Source organism: Manis javanica, chromosome 13 (genome assembly GCF_040802235.1).
Source record: "Manis javanica isolate MJ-LG chromosome 13, MJ_LKY, whole genome shotgun sequence".
Taxonomy (NCBI): domain Eukaryota; kingdom Metazoa; phylum Chordata; class Mammalia; order Pholidota; family Manidae; genus Manis; species Manis javanica.
The window spans coordinates 40,882,333-40,892,600 of NC_133168.1; the positions used below are offsets into that span (position 1 = coordinate 40,882,333).

Here is a 10,268-nt window from a genome sequence, read left to right on the forward strand (position 1 = left end):
CATATGGTATTTGTCTTTTTCCACTTGGCTTATTAAAATATATTTCATTTAAAATAATGTAGTTTTAAAGAATGAAGGAAATAGTCTTAAACAGGATAGAGATGACAATCTGTATCAATCTAAATTCAACCACACTCTAAGTGTTAATTGAAGTGAATGTAAAGAAAGATTTATTTATCATGGTTGCGGCCAAGAAGAAAATCAATCAATAAGATACTATGAAGTTCACAGTGACTAAGAAGAGTGGGAACCACGAACATCTCTAGGTTTACAGGGGTAACATGATGGCATCTTCCATTGACTAAACAAATGGATAGCAAGGATGGAAGCTTACATTAAACATTAGGATTTCTGACTTCAAAAGAGGGAAGAAAAGAATAGAAAATTAATCAGTGGAAAATGGAGCAAAACCAGTGCCTATATATTATGGTTTATTTTTTATGAAACTGAACCCTGTATTTTAACACACATACCTTTTTTTAGCATCCTTCACACTTTTTGAATAGAAGTCTAGAAACAGAAGTCTACCAAGATGAGAATAGGTTGAAGAAAAAAATAGTTTTGTTGAAAAAGACATTGTCTATATATTGTTCTATATATTTAAATGAAATCATTAAATTGTTAATTACATTATTTTATATGCTTCACATTATTGATACTAAGATGTCCTCTAATAATATAAACAGTCTGCCATTTTTATTTTTTTCCTCTTGGTACATTAATTACATACTTTTATTTCTTTGAGATGGTGAAATAACAAAAATTAGCCCCACATCAAAGAACCAGACTGGAATTTTTATTTACTTCATCATTCCTTGCTATGATATTAATAAAAATGAGCAATTTAACTGATGTTTTTGACTTCTATTCTTGAATAAAATGAAAACTGTACAAACCCCCATGTTGAAAATTCCCATATTACAGAGATCTCAAAATAAGAAACACTGAGTTACCTCAGCTACTTCAGAAAGAAAATCTCACCTTCACTTACTTTCAACACATTTATTGCTATCTACAGGGCATATAATTGTACATAATTTCTGTGCTCAAATTAATTAAAATAAGATAAGAATTAAAACTTAGATGAGAAATTTCACCTTAATATAATTGAGTAATAATATAATGCAAAGTAAAATAAACCCTATTATAGGAACAAAGCTCACATTTTTGCAGTTCTTTCATGCACCAACCTTCTCTTTAAATGATCTTTATTTAGCATGCCTCCCTTTGAAAGAAGATCATATGATAGGCTGTATGACCTTGCTAAGGAGCAGTCCCAGGCTACAAAAGAGGGAGAATCAAATTGTAAAATGTAATACTGCTTTTAAAATTTGGCTTTAGGCTGATAAATCAGGATATGGGAAGACAGACATTGAGAGAGACAGATCCAGAATCCTCTTTCTCTAGGACTGATCAAATACTGGTATGATTCTTCAAATATCAATTTTGAGATTTACCTGCACATATTTCTACAATGATCTGATATGCATCTGCTTAGGTGAAGTAACAGAAAGTTAACATCTTTAATTTGTAAGCTAAGTCCTGATAAATCTAGAGTAGCTCTAAAATAATTTTTAGAAACTTCACTCTTTTTTGTCACAACTCCAAAATCAGGACATTAAACTGCCCCATAACTCCAAAAAACTACCTTGAATCATACAATTATGGTCACACACTGCCCCACACATACCCTACTGATAGATTCTCTATCATTATAGTTTAGCTATTGGCAAATGTCATATAAATCAACTCAAAACATAACAATATATCATATAAACATCTGAGATGGACTTTTTCCAATCAACATTATGTCTTATAGATTGGTTCAAGTTATTGCATGTATCAACACTTTGTTGCATTTTGTTATTGTTTGTAATTGCTGAGTTTGGTGTAATTATGGGTAGATTTGCTCTAGACATTTATGTACTGTTTTTGGGTCATCATAAGTTTTTACTTTTCTGGATTAGATGACAGTGACGTTACTGAGTCATATAGCAAATGTACATTTAAGCAACTACCAAACTGTTCTCTACAGTGACTATCCCAATTTGTGTTCTCTTCAGTAATGGTTGATAAATCTGTTTGCTCAGCATACTTTCAAGTATTTGGTATGGTTAGTATTTTTTATCTATTCTAATAATATGTAGATAGCTCATAATGGTCATAATTCATATTTCCCTTTAAGAATAATGATGTATAGAAATAATGTTTTCTTTAAGTAGTTGGTTAATTTTACCAGTGAAATCATCTGAGCTGGTAATTTCTTTTTTGGAAGAGTTTATAAATTAAATTTAATAGCTGTAGAATTTTCTCTTTTGTTCTGTTGGGTCTTATTCTATTATGCTTGACAATAAGTGGTCCCATTTCATCTGAGTTGCCATATGTATGTGGCTATAGTTGTACACATTCCATTGTTAAACTTTCTCTTCACAGTCTTTTGTGACATTCCTTCTTTCAATACTGATGCTGGTAATTTCATTTTCTCCTTTTTTTGTTAATATTGCTAAAGGATTATCAGTTCTATAGATCTTTCCAAAGAAGCAGCTTTTGGTTTCATTGTTTTTCACTAATGAAAGTCTGTTTTAAATTTCATTGACTTCTTTCTTTATTATTTCCTCTTTCTGCTAATCTGGATTAATTTGGTTCTCCACTTTCTCCTTTATTCTAAGTAGAAGCTTAGATTGTGGATTTGAAATCTCTTCTGATATAAACATTAAATTTTACAAATTTCCCTCTATGCATTGCTTTACTTGCATTCCACAAATTTTGTGTTAATTTCGATTTTTGTTCAGTTCAAAATACTTTATTTCCCTTGAGTATTTTTTCTCTTTAACTATATGGGTTATGTAGAAGTGTGTTGATTAATCCAAATTATTGACTATTTTCCTGTTATTTTTGTTATTTTCTAGTTTAATTTCATTATGGTCAAAGATATATGTTTTGATTTAAAAACATTGTTATGGCTTGTTCTTGATACAGAAGATGATCTTTTTGGAGACTGTCTTGTGCACTTGAAAAGAATGAATATTCCATGGTGGTTGGGTATTAGTCTTTAAACATCAATTAGTTTCAGGTAGTGAAGGCTATGTTCATTTCTTCTGTTGCCTTCTTGATTTTCTACCCATTGATTCTATAGGTAACTGAAAGGAGTGGTGATTTCTCCATCTATGATTGAAGGTTGGTCTATTTCTCCTCTTAATTCTGGTAGTTTTTGCTTCACATATTTTGAAGCAAATATATGCATTCATATTTAGGATTATTATATCTTGAACTTGCTGATAAGAATCAGATCTACTCATGTGCAGCTTGGGGCTCCATCCAAGAGTTTATAGAAAACTTAATGGTATTTATTGCCCGAGGCTATCCCTCTAAAAGCTCTCCTTGGTACTTTATTGTTTCCTGGAGGTCCCCTTTATTTTCCTTTAGAAAGAGAGCTAGAGCTATATTGACTGGCTGTGTTGCATAGTTCTGCGTCTGGACCACATCTGAAGCAAGCCATTGGGAGAGAGAGAAAAAAGCCACACTGTGGTTTGTATTTGTCACACTTTTTGGAAGATAGCTCCACCAATCAAAGAAGAAAGTTCCCTTCACTTAGAGAACCAAACTCTGGATCCTATGATTTTCCATCACCTGCATCCATATTTTTCAATTGCTTAGGTACTAGAGCATGAGAAAATGGAGAAAATAGTTAAATCGGTTGGTAGATTCTATATAAGTCTAAAGAACTCCTTTTTCAATAACCTGAGTTCAAACTAGAATGCTTCTCTAGAACTTTCTTTGCACCCAAATGCCACTTCTGGGTTTCCTACTGCAGTGTGCTCAGGCTGGAGGATACTGAAGGAAGGAAGTGGCGAACTTCCTGATGATATAGTGTTATTTCAAATCCTGATATTCTTCCCAAATATGTGTACCACCATTTACTTTCAGTTCCCAAATAGATACTACATGCATCCTGTCCAGGTTTTATAGTTTCATTCAATGGGAGTGAAAGGGTGGAACAAACTTATTTCATTTTACCAAACACCCCCATTCCACACACTGAAAATTGCATACGAATTAAATTTTTACAAAACAAAATTCATTTGCCAATGAAAGTAAGCAAATGCAAAGAAAACCAAGAAAATGCTATTTGGGAAGATTTTATCATATTTAAGCTATATTGAAAATAATTACCTCTGTTTGTATTATTTGTATATCACCATTCAGTTTACAAAGTCTTATCTAATTATTTTCTCCTCTCTTAACCCTAATCAATAAAAAAACTAAACCATTTGAAATAGTTTGATGGGACTTTGTGATAGAGTATAACACACTCTTTACAATGAATTTAATTAATCTTTGAGATTTAGATACTCAGATTTATTGCCTATCAATTAGGTAAAAGTTGGACAATTCATATTTGGATGTATCCATATTTTAAAAAATCTAAAATTTGCAAAATTAATTTGCAAATTATAGATATAATATCAAGCAAGCTTTTATAAGGTAACATTCAACTTTCTACATTTTATTAGAATGGTCTCCAGATTTCTAAACAAAATGTTTTTAAACAGGTTGGCTACAATTTGTTCGGATTTTCTCTGATTTATTTTGAGAACTTTATAAATTGCCTTTTTTCACTATTCCTCGCCAATAAGAAGTAAACTTTTACTAAATCTACTTTAGGGTAATAAAAAGAAAATACTATACAACTCTTTTAAGAGTTTCTATTGATCTCTTTTTGAATTTTTTCTAGGTTTCTAGCAAGTAATAACTTCTTAGAACCACTGCAGGTATAATGTTGGATCAACTTAATATCTGTGAAGGAGTTAGTAGATATATAATTTTAGTTCTGCTCATAGATCTTTTGAAGAGTGTGAACCTACTTATTTAGGACAATTCTAGATAGGTAAAGTAATTGATCGCAGGTGAAAACAAATAAGTCAGCGAAACAGTCTTTCATTTTAAATTGCTTTATAATACAAGATTGAATAGTGTTCAGTTTATATACTGAGGGAAAAACAAATATTTTTAGATCGTTAATAGCTGTCAGTTATAATCACTCTAAAATCTGTTGTATTTCACTACACTTTTTTTTTAAAAGGGTGAGTCTCCATTATGAATTACATATTTTGGGTCTGGCAGATAAAACAGCAGGTCATAGGGGATCTTAACAGGTATGTGAAAAGAAGGGACACAAGGACAACATTGTTAACACCCAATTTTCTGCCTGTTTTTTCTTACTGTTAATAAGCAGACAATGTTTAAGATTCATATTTTTGGCTTCATAGTTTTACAGAAGCAATCAGAAAGAAAAGTTCAACAGACATTTTATTCTTGATATTATGCTTATTAAAAAGAGTCTGGTCTCCATAACCCATATAGAAATGAATTTCAGTACCAAGTTCATTACTTTTTGTGATCTTGGACAAATCTGAGTCTCAGATTTTTCACCAAAAGCTAGTGAATAATAACATTTACCTCATATGGCCACTACACTGGTTTAGAAAGTGGTTGAAAGCACTAGAATGGAACCTAGAATGGAGCGAATACAATTTTTTTAAAGCATCAGGTTGATTCATAACATTTGTGTTTTCTTTAAAGGTAATTAACTAAATAGTAATTAAAGTTCAATAAGTGCTATGATAATTTAGATTCAAACTCACAACTGGCTCACCCTAAAGGAAGCTAGTGATGTTCAAAAGGAAAGCAAATGGATTAAGGAGCAATGGAGCATGGAGATAAAGAGCTGAAGAACCTTAAAGTGACTTGCCAGTGAGTTCCAAATTGAACTTGGCACTGTTGACTTTTTGACTGAATGTAATAGCATAGCATAGATATGTAAAATATCTAGAAGTCCTTAAACTTTTTTTTCTATTACAATACATATACAAAATATTTACATGCATGAATGAAATAATCCTATAAATTCACCAGATTATAAAATGAAGAGGCAAAAAGGACCACAAATTATGTCAATCTTTTGTTCTCTATCTCTTCCTTTTCCATCAAAGAAAATTCAGAGAAGTATACATGACAGAAAGTGGTTGTTATATGCACCGACTAAGGAGTACAGTTTCACAGTAACTTAACTGTAATTATTACAGTTATTTGATCAAACCCACAGTAGACTGTGAATACTACAGTTATGTACCACTACTTCAAGGACAGAAGGCATATTAAGTGTCATATAATTTTAAAATCTTACTCTGTGATTATTTCATTTTATCATTACTGTTTGTTATAATATATAGTGATTTTATTGCTTGCAGAATTATCACTCTGACTTTATTACATCTCATTTACCTGATACTATTCAGACTTCTGAGCTTTACTACCTGTTGAAAAGAATGGCATCTTGTGACAACTCCTTTGAATTATATATTCAATAAGAGTCTGAGGTACTTGTATCTTCACCTAGTTTGTATTACATTTTTATTTTATTTATTTACTAATTACTAAGAGTTTATTTTGCACATAAAAAGCATTCACAAACTGGGAGCTCTGAAAGCAACAGTGGAATGAGGCTCAGAGATGTATTGCTTTTTTGTTCTCTTTTTTAATTTAATTTAATTTTTAACATATATTTTTTATTGAAGAATAGTGGGTACACAATATTGTAGTGGTTTCAAGTATACAAAACAGATATTTGACAGTTATATACACTATTAAATGCTCACGCCAACTAGTGTAGTTACTATGTGTCAATACAGAATTATTATTGACTATATTCTCTGCACTCAACTTCATCCCCATGACTAATTTGTATCAGTTTTGTTATTTTGTTCTGTTTTTAGATTCCACATGTAAGTGAAATCATATGATTTTTGGTCTCCCTCTATTGGGGAAGGTCATCCTCTTCCACTGAGTGGGCAGCTTCAGGTCGGATGCACACGAAGAGGTGAGGAAGAAAAGGGCACCCGCCTAGCCAGCCAGGTCAGCCACAATCAACCCTGGTGATCAGTGGGGTGACAAATGCCGCAGCCAGATCACTCTCACATCCTGTATTGTATGTTTATTTAATTTGCATTTAACTCTTTTAATCTACCTTTTCAGGAGCAATGTTGAATTCCAGAACAAATTAAATTAAATGAACCCCACCCCCTGCCATATTGGTGCAATATATCTATGAACAATGTGAATCCTGCTGCTCCAAAGCTATGGGCTCTTGGTGGGATTAGAGAATATTTCTCCCCATAGTGATTATCTCTTACCTGAGAACTCTGCCAGTAAAAGTCAAGGAGAAGAGCGTCACTGGATCTCTTTTATCACTATCATCAACACCATTATGATGTGCTGAATCAGTTCCAATTTTGTCCTCTTTTAAAAGTCACTGACACAACAAAGAAATTGATGTTTTGATGAGCATATCATATCAGAGCTACCAAAGTGAGGAAAACACATTCCTAACATCATTTTTATAGAACAAGGAAATTTTTTAAAGAATTTTAAGTCATTGCCAAAGAGAATTCTATCAATCATTTGCTTAACCAATGCCATGTGTGAACATCAAGGCCTGCTTTTCAAGTTAATCAGTACTCATATATTTGATAGTCACTCAGCAAATATTTACTTATGCTTGCTGTGGGTCACACACTCTGCTGGACATTACTGCTGTGATGTCTTTGAGCTGAGAGAATTTCTCAAGTCAAATAATACCCAGGAGGCAGAGAAAAATTCATCATTTGAATACAAGAAATGAAGTTCATCTGAAAACCTTAATCTATTACCTTCAAATAAAGATTTTTTTAATGTGATTTTGCATACATATTCTTCTTTGGGAAAATACTTAAAAATTACATCCAAAGCTGGATGACTAGGCATGTTGGCATTTGATAGCCTCAGTGTGACAGCTGTACTCATGCCATGCTGCTTCTTTTGTATTTTAACATTTTACCATTTTCTTTTTCTGGCATATATGTATTCAAGAATAAGTTTTTAATGACTTGTTTATTTTTTTATTTGCTTTCTTTTTGGAAGGGGTGATAGCCATGTACACTTCTGGTGTTTTGCTTCAGGGAGGTGAAACTGGCTAACTGCTATTCTCAGAGGTTGCTTCCACTCAAACCCTGAGTATTGTGGGTAGGGAGCTGGACCAAGCATAATTCCTGCTGTAGCAATTTTCAGCAAATTGTTCTCCTAAAGAGAAATATATTACCTGAAGGCTGGAAATGTGATGATAAACCTGACCCTTTAGCTCTTCGATTAAAGGTCATTTTGGTTAAATGTAGGCAAATGGTGGTACAATGTGCCTTTTACTTGCTGTTTTTCACTTATATCTCCCCTCACACCTCATTATGCTAATGTAATGACTTATTTGACATAGTAGTTGCATCCATAATCTGGGAAATATATAATGGATTTGATTTTCAAGGTTATATTTTCAGAAAACTATTAATGTCCCTTTCAAAGTCATTGAGACTGAATTATGTTTCAGCAAAATATTAAGTACATTAAAGGTCTCTTTTAGATTTGAGTAAAGTCAATTGGCATTCCAGTTGCAACTATTTAACAGCTTTGAGTTCTGAATTGTTAAACTTATTATGAATTATCCATGTTAACCATTATCCTGAAAAATTAAATCTCTCTGACACATTCAAAGTTCATCAGAGACTGTCACCAAAATAACTATGGATTTTTTTTAAGCTGTCAGAGCTTTTCATTTTTAAATGTTCATTAGGTAATGATCCCTCAATATTCAGCAAATATTCTTACCTGAATTGAATAAGATTGACTATTGTTAAAAACTAACTTTTTAAATTTCCAGTAGCACATAAGTATTTGTGCATACCATCTCTCTCTGCATGCTTGTAACCAGAACTACTTAAATTTACATGCATAGTATTGAAAAATCACCAACAGCAGATGTTAATAGTGATTGGGCCTTTAATTAAGCACAAAACCTTCTCAGTTTGGGGATGGTCTGTTGCTCTTCAGCAACAAGAAGGCAAGGGAACAAGCAGGACCAGCCTGTTATCCCCGGGGCTGAGCAAGAGGGCAAGTGTCAGTGGCTTGGACACCCTCCCCTGAGATCCGCGGAAAAACAAAACCACACCAAGTCGGGAGATGTGTCAGCCTCAAGGGCACAGGAAAACTCAGCTTTATTCCATTAGAGGCTTAGTTATATAGGGGAAGATAAGGAAGTAACAGAAACCAATGGGAATTGATTATCTCATCTGTCACTAGGGTCTTTAGGCAGGTTTCAGGTTAGGTGGGAAGGCCAAGAGTGCGCGCGCGGGAAGCTAGTTAGGCCACGAACGCGGAAGTAACGAGGGAGGATGGAAACCTCCAGTCTGCGGCCGTCACAGGCCTAAAAGAGGCAAAAGGTCCCAACAATTCCCCCTTTTCGTTTTATAAATGCTCTGGGATGTCCCGGTGGTCAAGGCCCCTATCTTAGGTTGACCCCCTCTGGGGATCTTATCTGTCACTGGGTACCTTGCAGCTCTTCGGTTGTCCCAAGCTTACTCATCCTCCGTGGCCTCTCTTAGGTTGTCCCCACCTTGGAGATCTTACCCGTCATGGGTGCGCGGGGAGATAGTCAGGGGGAATTAACGGACACAGCCTCATCATAAGGTTCACAGTGATCGTAGGGGTCACTGGTTTCCGTGGCAACTCTCTGGTAATGTACCTGCACGCACATCAACTGAATTGATTCAATTATTTTTTGGACAAACTGGATAATCTTGTTAATAATGCAGGGCCAAAAAGTGAAAAGTAGGAACAAGGAAGGATAGGACCAAGGAAGGGCAGAGTATAGGGCAACCACCCATGTAACTCAGTCCAAAGAAAATTGGCTTGTATTTCTTTTTGGCATCTCTCGAGGTCTTCTTGAAGTTGCTTGACCTTATTTTGGACTATGCTGGAGCGGTTCGCATAAAAGCAGCACTCTTCCTATAAAAAGAGACATAAGCCTCCCATTTCAGCTGTGAGGAGATCAAGCCCCCTATGGTTCTGTAGGACTACTGTCGCGAGGGAATCCAATTGTGCTTGGAGGTCAAGAATTGTGCTGGCTACAGCTTATATATCATCGATCATCTGTTGAGAAAGAGCTTTATTATAATGCAGAGAGGTCCCCAATCCTGCTGCCCCAGTGGCAGCTCCGGTGGCCACCTCAAGGCCTATAAGCAGGGGGATAACTTGGATGGCCCTTCTTGATCTACCTCCAATGTGGTCTAAAGCAGGAATAGGGAGGCTCTGATTATTAGGGACCACTCCAATGTCAGGGACAATTACAGCTGGAGCACGAAGCCCCATCCAGTCTGTCGGGAGAAAGCCAAATGCGTCTTCCC

General features: G+C 34.6%; 1 long non-coding RNA gene across 1 annotated transcript; it reads right to left on the reverse strand.

Moving 5' to 3' along the window:
* Positions 1-671: 671 nt before the first annotated feature.
* Positions 672-7,394, reverse strand: LOC118967471 (uncharacterized). The gene is made up of 2 exons (XR_005054528.2): positions 7,194-7,394; positions 672-3,660 (listed from the first exon to the last, which is right to left on the reverse strand). It is a non-coding gene; the product is annotated as an uncharacterized lncRNA (long non-coding RNA).
* Between the last annotated feature and the right edge of the window lie 2,874 nt (positions 7,395-10,268).